The sequence below is a fragment of the Myotis lucifugus genome, unplaced genomic scaffold, assembly GCF_000147115.1.
Source record: "Myotis lucifugus unplaced genomic scaffold, Myoluc2.0 scaffold_76, whole genome shotgun sequence".
Taxonomy (NCBI): Eukaryota; Metazoa; Chordata; class Mammalia; order Chiroptera; family Vespertilionidae; genus Myotis; species Myotis lucifugus.
In genome coordinates, this window is record NW_005871124.1 from 4,152,773 (window position 1) to 4,166,947 (window position 14,175).

General features: G+C 37.2%; 1 protein-coding gene across 18 annotated transcripts in view; it reads left to right on the forward strand.

The window, feature by feature from the left end:
• The window catches only part of KDM6A (lysine demethylase 6A), a 160,166-nt gene that overhangs the window by 8,579 nt on the left and 137,412 nt on the right, over positions 1–14,175 (forward strand). For 6 of the 18 annotated variants that reach the window (XM_014457437.2, XM_023755387.1, XM_023755385.1 and 3 more), the window contains exon 1: positions 13,188–13,206. The exons of the other annotated variants lie outside the window; for them this stretch is intronic. The gene's annotated coding sequence lies outside the window, so the exon portion shown is untranslated. Of the gene's footprint in view, positions 1–13,187; positions 13,207–14,175 lie in introns of those variants that run through there. 18 annotated transcript variants of the gene reach the window in all.

The following is a 14,175-nucleotide window of genomic DNA, read 5'->3' on the forward strand; positions in this document are numbered from 1 at the left end:
TCCCCCCCCCCCCCCCCCGTGCATGAATTTCATGCACTGGGCTCTAGTGTGCATATTGTTACAGATACCTGTAAAGGACTTGTCAAGTTGCGATATTTCTGAACTTGATAGTCCTTCAGTGGAGATAGGAGTGAATGAAGTAGAGATGTATCCTTATTATGTCCTATTTCTTTGCATTTTAGGTGACTGTGAAAGTCACTGTACTCCTTCATTTTGATCTTTAGCATCTATTTCTTGATAACTTTACTTTTGGGCCTGATTTGGCCCAGGCTGACATTTGGGACCTGATTAAGAATTATAACCTAGAAGAGTGGGAGTAATCCCTCATTTAGATAGTTTTAGGTTTCTCAGCTAATTTGTGGGCTGTTTGCCACTTTATTCTACAAGCTTTTTATTATTATTACCTGTTTTCTATCTTTTCTCTGCTTCTCTACATTACTAAAACTGTTGGTGTCATTCTGTTGTGAATGTATTCTTGTAGTTTTGTCTGGTAGTATTTTGTCTGCATTAGAATAAACAAATGATACTAAGTTCATTCTCAAGAAGAAGGTTGGGTTTTGTTATAGTTAAGAGTATTATGGCCCTGGCCAGTGTTGTTCAGTGGATAGAGCGCTAGCCTGAGCACCAAAGGGTCACGGGTTCAATTCCCTGTCAAGAGTACATAGGTTGTAAGTTGGATCCCTGGCCCTGTCAGAGCACACATGGGAGGCAACCGATCGATGAATCTCTCTCTCCCCGTCTCTCTGTCCCTTCCACTCTCTAAAAATCAATGGAAAAAATATCCTCAGGTGAGGATTAACAGCAATGACAGAAAAAAAGAGTTATGTAAGGACATCTAACTTATTTTAATTTAGAGCAATGGAAGATAGGCAGCCAATTGATGTTGATGTTTCTCTCATCGATGTTTCTATCTCCCTCTCCCTTCTCTCTAAAATCAATAAAAACATACTTAAAACAAAACATGTTTTAGGTTTTTTTAATTTTCAAGTATCAGAATGAGAACTAGAAAAGCTCTTGCTTTGCTTGATTGATTTGTGAAACGTTTGTTGAACTGCTGTGAGTGAGGGACTTTGTCAAATTCTGGGGCAACAAGACAGACCTGGCCTTTGTCCCTGTATTCTGGAGCGAGATGGACAGACCGAATGATCATATGATACAGTAAGTACACGAATTAAGGCATGTGCAATGTGCTGTGAGCTTTTAAAGATGGAGCAATTAAGACATTTAAGAACTTTGGATTATGAGTAATTTAAACTATCCACACAATTCCCAATATTTGGAAAGTAATGTTGACTGGAGAAGTGGGAGAGGGGAATTACACAAAGATATAACATTTGTCTTGCTTATCAAACATGAGAAGTGTAGCAAGAGGATAAAGGACAGAGAGTTGCAGGTATGAAGTTAAAGGGTGTTTGAGGAATTGTGAATATTTTAGTGTGGGTAGAGTGTAGGGTGTCTCTGGGATTGAGAGGAGGTAACTGAGCATGTGAAGAAGGCCCCACCACTGTGGGCCATAGAATGTTTTAGGGAGTCATTGAATTCAACTCTAATCAGGGCAAGTGACATGACCAGAAGTAGGTTTTATGGGAATATTATTGGCTATAGTGAGAAGGATAAAGTGGAAGGGAAAGGAACCTAGTTATGAAATATTGATGGATAGGTAGCAACACTTGGATTTTAGAGTAGAATTCTGCTTCTGCCACTTACTAGATTTGTGATACTTGGGCAGATTATTTCATCGTTCAGAGGCTCAGTTTTCTCATCTGTAAAATTGAAGTGGTAATAGATTTCTGGCAGGCTATTGCATTTTATGTTAAGGAAAAGTATATAAAAGTTCCTGGAATTGAGCCTGGCATGGACGGTGTTTACTACATGATACGTGTTATTATCATCTTGGAAAAGACAATTAGATTTAAATTAAGGCTGTAGTTTAGGAATGAGGGGGGGAGATAGAAGCAAATTTGAAATCTTTTGAAAAGGTCTTTTTTGGCTTTCATAACGTCTCACTACTTTGGTTTTTTCTCTCTGATCACATCTTAGTCGTTGCAAGGAGATTTTGTTCTAGGTCTTCTTTAGTTACTCTGCTCCCAGCTGGCATGTATGCTTGATTACCACTTGATTACTTTGGGTATTTTGAAGGCACCTTAAGCTGAATATATGTAAACTGAATTTATCATTGCCTCTGACGTTCCTTATCTTAGTAAGTGGCAGTTACCACTACCTTTGCCAGAAACCTTGGGGAGTCATTCTTGACTTCTCTTTTTCTTAACTTATCAAGTCCTAATAGTCAAGATATCTTGTCATTTCTGCATCTTAAATCTCAAATCTGTTTTTCTCTCTATCCTCACTGCTAATATCCTAATGGCAGCCATGATCCTATCTTTGACTTTTGAAATAACTTAATGAAGTTTTTTTTGAATAGATATAGTGTACCTATGCATAGCACAAAATTGTAAATTACATAAAGGATGTTATAGTGAAAAGAAAATCTCCCTCCCACACTAACTCCCAGTAATTTAGTTCCTATTCTCAGGTAGTCACTAATAGAAGGTTTGTTGGCTAACTTCCTATTTCAACACATATGTAAGAATACGCTGTTGTATTTCTTTTAACTAAACAAATGAGATTATACTGTATACAAATTGTTCAAATGCTTTGCTGATGTTACTGCTTGCTATATGAAAATATTAGTACTTTTTATATTGAATTGTCTTGGGTTTGAGAGTGGTTCTCTGTTATTTAGGTAGTGAGATGTTGGTGAGGGGATTGGTTTTGGTGATTTTTGTTATTTTGATGTTCTAGTACTCTTTTTATACATGGTATTGAAGGTAGAAATTCTTCAACATGCAAAGTCTTAATTGAAAATATGTTCACATTTGTTTTCCTAAGATAACAGTTGCTTAATTATATATACTGTGAAGTGTCAATTGGAAAAATTGGCAAATTTTTTGGTTTTACTGATGGTGACTAATTATGAGGCTATGTGAATACCAATTTAATTCACTCCCTGAATGTTTATAGAAGTAGCCATAGTTTATACTACGTAATATCCTATATTTGCAGGAGTCATTCACCTTCTTGATTTAGTCTTGGTTTTTATTATAGGAAAGTAAAATAGGTAAACTTGCATTCCTGATTCCTTGAAAACGGTACAGGGTGCAGTGTATTATTAACTTATTTCATAGTAGAACATCTTTATTTTCATTATAGATTGGCTGGTAGTGGAGCTAGAACAATAGTACTTTACTTTTTTGGGGGGTCATTAACTCTTTGAGGGTCAGTGTAGCTGTGTACTTTTTAACCTAACTGTGGACTCCATAATTTTCAGTTATGTAGTTTAGTTTACTTACTCTTGGGTAGAGGTGTTAATGATAGGAGTATGTTGGGGAGAAAAAAAAAAAGCTTTAGAGCCTCTGGATTGGTTAGGCTTAGATGGCATGGATTTTACCACACAGGTTTTTGGTTTTCTATGACCACTTCACATATTTTCTTAAGTTCTCCTATTGGTTGTAGGGTGTTAGGGGACGAGAATGTGGACTGATCCCTAGGGAACTTACTGCTCTAACTTGAAAAAATAGCTGTAAGCACATATGCCATTAACATAGTTAATAGGCTTCAGTGTTTTCTCAGCCTGGGTGCTCAAAAGGCTGGTTTGTTTGGGAGGCTGTGTGATATACTGGGAAGAACAGATGAGAAAACTGAAGGACCTGAATTTTAGGGTCTGCTGCCTACTTTCGTCAGCTTGCATAATTCTTGTCCCCAGTTTCACCATTTGTTAAGATGAAGGTCTGGGAATTAAGAGTTTCCAAAGTGACTAGCACCAGAATTTACGAGCCTGTTCATTTGGATTTTTAGTATTGAATCAATTATTTAAGATTTTGACTCCGAAGGAGGGCACAGTGGAACTTTGTTTAGATTATAATTTTCTTTGATTTTAAGCCTTCAAGACCAGAAACCAAATGAACGTAGGACATAATAGAACTGAGAGTTATCTTTTTGTAATTCTAGTATGATTAATCATTCGGTTAGTCTTAGATTGATTTGAAAGTTGGCCAGTTTATTAATGGTTAGTGTTTTGACTTCTTCAAACTGGTTCTATCTTATAGTTGGGATTGTTATTTCTTAGGTCAGCTCTGACATTTCTAATTCTAGAAGATGGGTATAATTACCTGTTTGCTGGGAACTCATATGACAGGGTAAATGAAAACTGAAATGTGAGTTGATAAGTGTCATACTGAATAAATATGTACTATTAGGCACTGGGCATTTGGGTGTTAACAAAGATGAGTAAGGACGCTTAGATTCCTTAAGAATAGGAAGAACCACTTGGCATTAGGTGAGGCACTTTCTGATCTATTGAATGTAAACTTTTTATTGTTGGAGTTTGCTCTCTGTGTGTGTATGTATGTACGTATGTTCATTATAAGCCAACACTTAAAGATTTGGAGTTTGTAGGGTAGATTCAGAGTATAGGTCTTAAAAGAGAAACTTTTTTTGTAATAGCTTTTCAAAGGTGATAAATGGATAGATAAAATGAAATGGGTCTTGTCATTGAAGTTCTTCAAGTTTGCTCATTGACAGACTTGGCCAGGGTGTTGTAAACAGTGTTCAGATGTCAAAGGATAACTTTTATTGTTAAGTTATCTGTAAAGATTATCCAGTCCTTAAATAGTCATAATTTTATGAAAAGAATTAACTGGGTTCTAAATATCTGAAGGAAAAGGTAGAGTCCTGTCTAATTTGATGTATTTCTTTTGGCTGTTTCTTTGGCTTGTTGGATTTGGTTGTACTTACAGAAGTGGACATCACATGACAGATTAGCTATCATGAATAATTTCTGAAAATGGAAGTTCTTTTCTATTGGCTTTTAAAATTTTTTTTACTATTTTGAGATAATTGTGGACTCACATGCAGTTAGTTGTCAGACAATAGATCTCATGTCCATTTATCCAGTTACTCCCAAGAGTAGGATCTTGCAAAACTGTAGTAGGATATCACAACCAGGATTGACATTGATACAATCAAGATACAAAACTCTCCCATTACAAGTATCTCTTGTTGCCCTTTTATAGCCATATCCACCTCTTCACTCCCTCACTTGTTCATGCACAATTCTGTTCTCCATTTCTATAATTTTGAGGAATGTTATGTAAATAAGGTCATACAGTATGTGTCCTTTTACGATTGCCCTTTTTCACTCAGCAGAACTCCCTGGAGATTAATCTGAGTTGTGTGTATTAGTACTTTTTTCCTTTTTATTGTGGAGAAGTATTCTATGGTATGGATTTACCACAGTTTCTTTAACCATTTATGCATTGAAGAGGGACAACTGAGTTACTTCTAGTTTTTGGCTGTTACGTATAAACTGCTATAAACAGGTGTTTTTGTGAACTCATTTTCTCTGGAATAAATGCCCAAGAGTGCAGTTGCTGATAGCTATACATTAAGTTTTATAAAAAACTGCCAAACTGTTCCAGAGCAACTCTACCATTTTAGATCCCTATCAGCAGTTCTTGCCAGTGTTCCCAGTTTCACATCCTTGCCAGCATTTGGTGTTATTACTATTTTTTGTTTCTGATATTCTGATAGGTGTATAGTGATAGTTTATTATGATTTAAATTTGCATTTCTCTAATGGCTAATGATGTTGGACATCCATCATGTCCTTATTTTCCACCTGTATAGTGTCTTTGGTGAAATGTTTGTTCATGTCTTTTGGACTATTGATTTGAGACCTTTCCTTTATTCTGATGTAAAAATTTAGTGCTATCCATTTACCTTTCGGCACTACTTTGGCTGTGACCCACATATTCTTATATGTTGTATTTTTATTTTCATTCGGTTCTGTGCATTTAAAATTTTTTTTAAAAATTGATTTCAGAAAGGAAGGGAGAGAGCGATAGAAACATCAATGATGAGAGAGAATCATTGATTGGCTGCCTCCTGCACACCCCTCACTGGGGATCTAGCCTGAAACCTTGGCATGTGACCTGACTGGGAATGGAACCAGTGACCTCTTGGTTAATGGGTCAACTCTTAAGCACTGAGCCACACCGGACAGACAGTTCTTTTGTAGCCTTGCTGATTTTCTGTGTAGTAGTTCTATCAGTTGTTAAGAATATGGTGTTGCCAAGTCTCTAACTATCATTGTGGATTTGTCTATTTTCTTTTTATCTCTGTCAGTTTTTGCTTCTTGTATTTTGAGGCTTTATCATTTGATGTGTACACATTTAGTATTGTCATATCTTCTGGTGGGTTGATCATTATGTAATGTCTTTGTCTTACTAAAATTACTAGTAGTTTTACTTGCTCTGAAGTCCACTTTATCTGATAGTAATGGAGCCACTCTTGCTTTTAAAAATAATTAATATTTAAATGATGTGTATTTTTTCCATACTTTGGCTTTCAATCTACCTTTGTCATTGTATTCAAAGTGATGTTATTTGTGTGGGACGGCATATTGTTAGGTCGTTTAAACAACTACTCTTCTAATCTCTTATAATTGGTTATTTAGACTACAGTGGAGTATCGGTTCTTGAACTTAATTTGTTCTGGAAGGCTGTGTGAGAAGCTATTTGTTTGAAAATTGAGTCATTTTTTCCAATTAGAAATAATGTAAATTGAATTAACCAGTTTCATACCCCAAAATGATTCCATTTTAACTTTTCTTATATGCAGTACATGTCTAATGTACTGTTTAATCTATAAATAAACACATATTTTCTTAAATTTATCGAACCACCCCCTACTAGCCTTAAACGAATCACTTTCAGCACTGGGTCTAGGGATGTCTTTCAGGTCAGTATGCAGCATCTTTGCTTGCTCATACATCACTGCCTCCATAATGCTAACTGCTTTTTATTTCTCCAAATCAACAACAGTTTTTCTACTTCTTCAATTGTCTGTGATCATTGTCTCTTTCACACCCTTAGCAACCATAGCACTCTTGATGACCTCTTTATGTTTTAAAATTGCGCTAATCTTTGATTTCGCCAGCAACAAAGCATTCTCCTTTGTTTGTTGCCTGAGAGACGCTTTTTGTCATGCTGAGGTATCAGCTTGAAAGGGTTGTTAGTTTCAGGAACCAAAGTTTAACCGAGACATTTTTTGTGTGAACAACGTGGTTGAGAACCGAATTGTTCGGAATTGTTCGAAATGGGAGATGTTCGAGAAACGAAGTTTGGTTGTATTTACATTTAGAGTAATTATTGCTATGTTAGGGTTTAAGTCTGCTATTTTATTTGTTTTTTGTTTGTTTCCTCTGTTTCTCATTCTTCTGTTTCATGTTTTTGTTTTTGTTTTTACCTCCCTATGGGTTATCTGGATATATTTTTGGGATTCCACATGATTTGTAGTGTTTTTAAGTATGTTTCTTTCTATAGATTTCTTAGTATCTGCTCTAGGTATTGCAGTATTCATATATAATTTATCACCATCATCTTCTAGTATGGATGTTTTACCACTTCTAGTGAAGTATAGAAATTTCACTTCCATTTAAATTACTTTTCCCTCTCTACTTTGAAAATACAATTTGAAGTATTTTCTCTGCATAATATTGAACACCACATCAGATAGTGTGATCAATTTTGCTTCAACCTGCAAATATGATTTATGAAACTCATGCTTACTATAATAGTGTATTATACTTACCCTTAATTTTATCTATCCCCGTGTTCTTTTATCCTTTCTGAAGTCCCAGCCTTCTGCTTTCATTTCCTTTCTGTTTAAAGCACTTTTTAAGCCATTCTTTCAGGTAGCTTTGCTAGCAACAAGTTTTCTTAGTTTTTCTGAGATTGTCATTATTTCCCATCATTTCTGAAGGGTATTTTTGCCATATATAGAATTCACAGTTTATAGTTCTTTTCAGTATGTGAAAAATTTTGCTATTTCTGTTCTCTATTGTTTCAGATCAGAAATTTGCTGTCATTTGAATTGGTATTCCTCTATAAGTAATGCACATTTTCCTCCAGCTGCTTTCAAGAATTTTTATCTTTAGCTTTCAGAAATTATTACAATGTATCTTCATGTGGATGTCTTTAGTGTTATTTTATTTGGAGGTCACTCAGCTTTCCGTGGGTTAATGTGTTCTGTCAAATTTCAGGATTTTTCAAGCACTATTTCTTTGAATACTTTTTAAAATCCCACTCTTCTTTCGGGACTCTGTTAAGAATCTTAGCTCTTTTGTTTTTTTCTGCCTATTTTCTCATATAGTAGGTTGACTAAAGTCTATTGATTTGTTCACAGACTCTATTGTCTATCATTTCCATTCTACTGTTGAGCCCATCCAGGGAATTTTTATTTTGGTTATTGTATTTTTCGTTTTGTAATTTCTGTTTGGTTCTTTTAAAATAACTCTGCTGATATTTTCCATTTGTTTCAAGGACAGTTGTATTGCTTGTTGAAGCATTTTATGTTGACTGCTTTAAAGTCTTTGTCAAATATTTCATCAAAAACCTGGTTCATCTCAGTGTTGCATATATTGATTGTTTTTTTCTTATTCACCTCGTACTTTTCTGGCATTTGGTATAGTGAGTAAATTTTGGTTGTACCTTGGATGTGGATTTCATTATGAGAACTGTCCCATTCATTCTTTTCATAGTAAGCAGTCTCCTTGTTGAGATGTAGTGCATGGGCTGGGTGGGTATGTATGTATGTTCAGCTTCTCACTGGGGCCCTATTGACAACCACCCTGGCAAAAGTAGGGCACACTGAGTCATACTGTCTTGACTAATGGAATTCAAGCTCAGTCCCCCCCCCCCCCCTTGTTTTTCACATCTTCCTGGCAAAAGTTGGGTACCAGTTTATACCACTTTGTTGCCTCGGGGGGTGGAGGAGTAAGATAAGCTTCCCTAGCAGGAGAGAAGTGAAGGGCTAATTCACACACTCTGCTCCTCCTACAGGATGGAGCAGGAGCTCCTACTTGGTACCACTTTCCCTGCGCTGATGTCAGATACCAGGTGGTGGAAGCTCAGCACACCACCAGCACCAGAGAAGGGATGAAACAGATTGTCGGCTCTTCCATCTAACTTGGCTTCATTCAGTCTCACTGCTGGGTGGGTGTAGAGGTTCAGCTCGCCACAGCCCTGCTGACATTAGGGATAGGGAAAGTGGAATGCTGACTGGCTCCAACTCACGCCACCTGTTCAGTCTTGTTGATGCTGGGATGCGGGTTCAGCTCCTCACTGGCTCCTGCTGACACCGGGCCTATGTGTGTGTTTTGAAGTGTAGTAGTGACTAATCCTGCCTCACACGACTTTGTTAAGTCTTTTTGCTGCTGGGTGATGGTGGAGGCCTAGTTTGTCCTTGAGCCTACTGACACAACCTTAAATGAGTGAATCTGAATACCACTTGCACCCACTGGGTGTGTGGTATGGAAGAGCAGTTCCTCTTTTCAGCCTCGCCTCTGACCCAGCAGGAGTATTGGAGCTTTTGCAAGGCCTGGAACAGCGGTTCTCAACCTGTGGGCCTCGACCCCTTTGGCCCTTTCACAGGGGTCGCCTAAGACCATCGGAAAACACATCTATAATTCCATATTGTTTTTGTGATGAATCACTATGCTTTCATTATGTTCAATTTGTAACAGTGAAATTGGGGGTCACCACAACATGAGGAACTGTATTAAAGGGTCGCGGCATTAGGAAGGTTGAGAACCACTGGCCTGGAAGATCAGCTTCATACTCGGCCTCATCCATACCATCCTGGCAGGGGAACTGGAGCACCCATGTGGGGGATAGAAGATTAGCTGCCCATTTTGTCCTGCCAACACTACTCTGTTAGGGGACTTGGATTCACACTGTCTGCTCCTCACTCTGGCAGAGGGGAAGAGGGTATGAAGATTAGCTGCATGCTTTGTCCACTGAAACTGGAGAGTTCACGTGTGTCTTGTGCATGCAGATTTTCATTGATGTTTGCCTGGAGTGTGGTGGGTACTGCTGAAAAGGTTTCTGTTGGTAAGCTACCCTTTCCCCAGTCCTTTGGCTAGGAGGAAAGGCTTTTCTTGGCGTTTTTTTTTCTCTTTCTGATGATGGTACTGGATTGGGGGCTTCTGAAGCAGCACCCTGTTAGGGAAGTGTGGGAGGCAGTAAAAAAAACCCAGGGAACTCACTGCTTTTTCATTCCTCAAATCTTTAGGAAGTATGGTGTCCTTTTTTCTACCTTTCAGATACTTTTATGCTTGTTTGTTGTAATATGTCCAGAATATTTTTTTTAATTGTTAGAGGGAGGACCTGGGAGGAATGAAGCATTTTGAAGGAACTGGAAATTTTCCATTGACTTTTATAGTAATTAAGTTTGAATTGTGAAGTTTTATCTAAAGACTAGAGGCACAGGTAGGGTCCCTCCCTGGGCCTGGCCTCCCTTCCCCGGCTGCCAGCTGCTGGCTGGGCCTTCCTTCATTCTGCACCGACCCCTGGTGGTCAGTGCACGTCATAGCGATCAATCGAACTCCCGGTCTCCCAGTCGAACTCCCTAGGGGACACTTTGCATATTAGGCTTTTAAATATATATATATGATATTATGTCATGTAAATGAAGGAAATCTTAAAAAATATAATTTATTAATTATTTTTGTTAATCCTCACTGGAGGATACGTTTCCATTGATTTTTTTAGAGAAGTGGAAAGGAGGGGGAGAGACACAGAGAGGGAAACATTGATGTGAGAGAGAGACATTGATTGGTTGCCTCCCACATGAGTCCTGACCCGGGGCCGAGGATTGAGCCTGCAACAGAGGTATGGGCCCTTGACTGGAATGGAACCCAAGACACTTCCATTGAGCAAACTGTCTAGGGCTTAAAAAGTCAAATTTATAGGAAAATTTTAACTTTGACAGTATAACATAGGATACTCATTACAAAGCTATTTCCTTGTACCAGAGCTTGACCCATAGCTGTATTATTTTGGGGACAAGGTTTAAATAATGACAGTGCTTACTTTTGAATATCAAGTGCTTCCTGTCATATTTTTTAAAAGGCAGTGCATATTTACATATACAGAGGGAAACTGAAAGATAAATTGGCTTATGGCAGAATGTCACTGTTTCAGTTTGCCATCAAACAAGCAGTTACTCTTTAGTTTCCCATGGCAAATATACCAATGCAACAGAACATTCTACTCCTTTCCCATGTTAAGGTCAGCAGAAACAAAACAAAATCCCTTCCCCAAATTCTTAAAACATTTAAAATAGACAAAGTGATTCAGAAGTTTTTAGGAGGAAGAGGAAAAGTGGTGCATACAGGTGTTTCTCAAATGAATTTCAAATAAAAAGGCCAGTGAAAACTTTCTAGGTAGGAGGCATCAGCCTACCTTAGGCTAAGGATAACTGTAACTTCAGCAATGTACATGTTACATAGTTCTATGATTTCAAAGTGAGGGCTTTTATAATTGATTTCAGCTCTAAAATTGTTTTATTTTTGTCCTTTTTGTTCTTTCAAACTTGTTGGAGTATAATTTGTATAGAAACCGAAACTTGAATTTTTTTAAAGAAAAGATTGTTAGACTATTTACTATGAGTTCTTGAAGTTTATTCTATTTAAGAACTGAATTCATTTGTTTTCTGTGTAATATGCTAATTGTAATGTGGAATGATAAATATTGTACATTGTTTCATTATTTTGGATTGTGGTGTTTAACTTCCATATATTTGAATTTCTCAATTTTTTTGTTATTAATTTCTAATTTTGTTACATTTTTGTCAGCATAGCTGTTACGATTTTAATTCTTTTAAACTTATGGAGACTTGCTTTTTGTGGTTTATCTTAGAGAATGTTCAGTATGTTTTAGAGTAGAATGTATATTCTGCTGTTGTGGCAGGGTAGAGTTCTATAGATGGCGTTTCAGTCTTGTTGCTTTATAGGGTTCAAGTTTTATGTTTCCTGTTGATCTATTAGTTATTGAAAGTGGGTATTGTGGTCTCCATCTATTGTTGAATTGTCTATTCTTCACTTCAGCTTTTGCTTCAGGTGTTTTGTTTTCTGTATGTTTGTTAATTGTTATAATTTATTAGTGAATTAGCCCTTTTGTCATAGGATGTTCTTCTTTGTCCCTAGTAACAATATTTGTCTCAAAGTACATTTTGTCTGATATTAGTATAGCCACTCCAGCTCTATTTTAATTACAGTTTGTATGGTGCATAATTTTACATCCTTTTAGTTTTATCCTATTTTTATCTTTGAATATAAAGCATATAGTTGTATCATACTTTTTTTTTATCCATTCTGCCAGTCTATGCCTTTTAATTGTGTTTCATTAATTTACAGTTTATATGATTACTGATAAGGTAGGATTTACATTTGCCCTTTTGCTATTTATCTTCTGTTTTTATTCTCTATTCCGCCATTTCTACCGTGTGTGTGTGTGTGTGTGTGTGTGTGAGAGAGAGAGAGAGAGAGAGAGAGAGAGAGAGAGATTTTCCATTGTACCATTTTACTGTTTCCTTTAATTTATCATGTTATTTTTTGATGGTTGCCCTGGAACTTAAAACCAGTTCTGGTTAATATTCACCTAATTTCAGTACTACATAAAGACTTCGCTCCTATGTAGCTCCATTCCCTCCCCTTCCTTTGTGTTGTTACTATCACATTACATCTTTGTACATTGTGTTTTCATCAACTCAGATGCATAATTACTGCTTTATTGAATGTCTTTGAAATCACATGGGAGAAAATAAATTTAACAAACCAAAAATGCATTCATCTTCTCTTTCATATTTACTTGGGTAAGTTACCTTTACTGGATTTATGCATGATTGATTTGAGTTACAGGCTAGTTTCTTTCATTGCCATATGAATGACTGCCTTATGTATTTTTTTCCCCATGTCTTTCCCCTCTCCCCCAATATATTCCTTTTGATTTCAGAGAGGATGGGAGAGGGAGAGATAGAAACATCAATGATGAGAGAGAGCCACCGATTGGCTGTCTCCCCCACACTCCAAACTGGGGACCGAGCCCACAACCTGGGCATATGCCCCAACTGGAATCAAACCATCACCTCCTGGCTCGTAGGTCGATGCCCAGCTACTGAGCCACGAGCCTTGTGTTGCAATGACAAGTTCAGTTTTTATTTATCTGGTAACATCTTAATTTCTCCTTCATATTTAAGGATAGTTTTGCTGGATATAGCATTCTTGTTTGACCATCTCTTTCTTTCAACACTTAAAGATGCCATCACATTGCCTTTTGGCCTTCATGATGTCTGATGAAGAAATCAGGTACTAATCTTATTGAGGACCCTTACATATGATGAGTCACTTTATTGTTACTTTCAAAATTCTGTCTTTTTTAATTTTTAAGTTTTTTAATCCTCACTCGAGGACATGCTTATTTTATTTTAATTTTTAAATATGCCTGGTTGTAGGCTCAATCCCCAATGAGGGGTGAGCAGGAGGCAGCCAATCGATATTTTCCTCTCACGTCAATGTTTCTCTCCCTCTCCCTTCCTCTCTCTAAAGAAATCAATAAAAAAATCTTTAAAAAAGAAAAATAATAAAGGAGATAAAATTATAGCAATTTGAGGCTTAGTGTAGGGTGAATTCCTAATGGTCTTGTTTTATTAAAATAGCACAGCAAAATAACCATTTTTTTCTTTAATGATTGTTTGGTTAAATTGGTTAAACTTAACCAAAGAAATAGTTCAGTTGTGCTTTCTATACTCTTATTTAAGAAGATGGGGAAATCTGAAGGGATCATATTATCCATGATGGCTATAGTGGAAGCCTTCCTTGTCTTTAAATATGTCCAAGTGGAATGAAGGTTACTTTTACTTCTTCGGTGTACTGAGGTGTCCCCCCCCCCCCCCATTATGATAATGGGAAGAAATGTGTTTTACTTTGTGATTCACTATGCAACACACACAATTTTTATAACTGGAAATTTTCTTTTCCATAAAACAATACTTTGGAAAAACACTGCTTCACAATGCTCATGAGGAAGACATTTGTGGAAAGGGCTCTTTGGAAAACTTTACAGGGTGAGGCAAAAGTAGGCTTACAGTTATGAGTATGCGAAGCACAGTTTATTCTTATATTATTATTTATTAATGTACTAGGGGCCCCGTGCACGAAATTCGTGCACTGGCGGGGGTGCGGGGGGGAGAGTGTCCCTCAGCCCAGCCTGCCCCCTCTCACATACTGGGAGCCCTCAGGCGTTGACCCCCATCACCCTCCAATCGCAGGATCGGC